This window comes from Nannospalax galili, unplaced genomic scaffold, assembly GCF_000622305.1.
Source record: "Nannospalax galili isolate Female #2095 unplaced genomic scaffold, S.galili_v1.0 scaffold829, whole genome shotgun sequence".
Taxonomy (NCBI): Eukaryota; Metazoa; Chordata; class Mammalia; order Rodentia; family Spalacidae; genus Nannospalax; species Nannospalax galili.
The window spans coordinates 2827260-2829134 of NW_008360329.1; the positions used below are offsets into that span (position 1 = coordinate 2827260).

General features: G+C 43.0%; 1 pseudogene; it reads left to right on the forward strand.

The window, feature by feature from the left end:
• The first annotated feature begins 172 nt into the window (after positions 1-172).
• Positions 173-1086, forward strand: LOC103727946 (annotated as a pseudogene).
• The last annotated feature ends 789 nt before the right edge of the window (positions 1087-1875 follow it).

Sequence of the window (1875 nt, forward strand, 5' to 3'; positions counted from 1 at the left end):
AAAGTAACCGTTACTAGTAATAATCAGATATATAGAGATTAGAAATGCATGTGCAAACATCTTAATGTCAATTGCATTAAAAATGAAGAAAAAAAAAAAAAAAACCTCCACTTGCCTCCTTAACCAGTACACAAACTCTTATCTGCTTTCTCAAAAGATTTCTGCAACATCCATGGCCACCTTTGCGGAGCTCACTAACAAAGCCCAGATGCCCATCGTGGACATGAGCATGTGGAAGTCTCCCCCAGGTCAAGTCACTGATGTTGGATATCACCACAATGACTGTGAGTGCCAGTATTACAATGAGAATGAGGGAGAAGCCATCCAAGAGATCAAAGAGAAGGCTGTGAAGCAGGAGAGCCTCTTCATCGTTAGCAAATTGTGGTCCACCTGGTTTGAGAGAAAAACTGCCTGCCAGAAGATCCTCACCGATCTGAAACCGGACTATCTGGAATTCTGTCTTATTCACTGGCCACAAGGACTTCAGCCTAGGGGTTAGCAGCTATTCCCCAAAGATGATAAAGGTAATGTTCTCACCAGTAAAGCAACATTTCAGGATGCCTGAGAGGTTGTGGAAGAACTGGTGGATGAGGGATTAGTGAAAGCCCTGGGTGTCTCCACCTTCAACCACTTCCAGCTTGACAGGATCTTGAGCAAACCTGGACTGAAACATAAACCTATGACCAATCAGGTCTAGTGCCACCCATATCTCACCCAGGACAAACTGATCCAGTACTGCCACTCCAAGGGCATCACTGTCACAGCCTACAGCCCATCGGACTCTCCAGACAGACCTTGGGACAAGCCAGAGGATCCTTCGCTACTGGAGGATCCAAAGATTAAAGCGATTTCCACAAAGCATAAGAAAACATCAGCCTAGGTTCTAACTAGGTTCCACATTCCAAAGGAACATGGTGGTGATCTACAAGTCTGTGTCACCCTCACACATATATAACTTTCAGGTCTTTGACTTCCAATTGGGTGGTGAGGAGATGGCCTCCATTCTCAGCTTCAACAGAAACTGGAGGGGCTGTTTGCTTCCTGTGAGCATCAAGATGGAAGTTTCCTTACAAGGCGGAATACTGAAGCTGCCTCACCTGATGAGATTGCTGAGTGTGTGTGCACGTGCACACACACACACAGACACACACACACACACACACGCACACACGCACACACACACACACACACTTGCTGATGTACATATCACTCCTCTTGAGTCCTATTTTAGCCATGGCTGTCTGACATCATGCTGCACCCACCTTAATAGAGGCCAAAATCTAGGTGATGCTGTATTTAAATCTGGTGGCCAACTCTGGGCAGACTGTTCCATGGAAAGGTGACTCAGAGAAGCAAATGACAATTTATTTCACTGATCTGATCTGACCCAACGTTTGTCAAATACCAGGAACTGTGATCACACTAAGGATATAAAGACAAAATAATAAAAATAACAGTAACAAAGATAAAAAAATATTAAGCATCAAATCAAGGACTTCTTTGTTGTATCCTCACACAGTAGAGGATAGAGGAAAGGGCAAGAGAGAATGAGCCCCACTTGCAAGCCCTTTTATATCACTCATAAGTGTAGAGTCTTCATGACTTACACATTCTCAGATAATATATCACTACTTAAATATACTATATATAATATTATATAATATAATCACAAGTATGGAGTCTTAATGAACACTCTCAAAAGGTTTTCCAACACTGCACTGGAGATTAAGCTTCCAACACATGAGTTCAGGAGACACATTCAGGTCATGGCATTTCCTATCAGTGAAAAGATTGGTTATGATCCACCAGGTGTTCTCAATCTAGCTCACATTGAAAATGATCATATTTCCTGGCAACTCAGATGAGGAAGGGTGA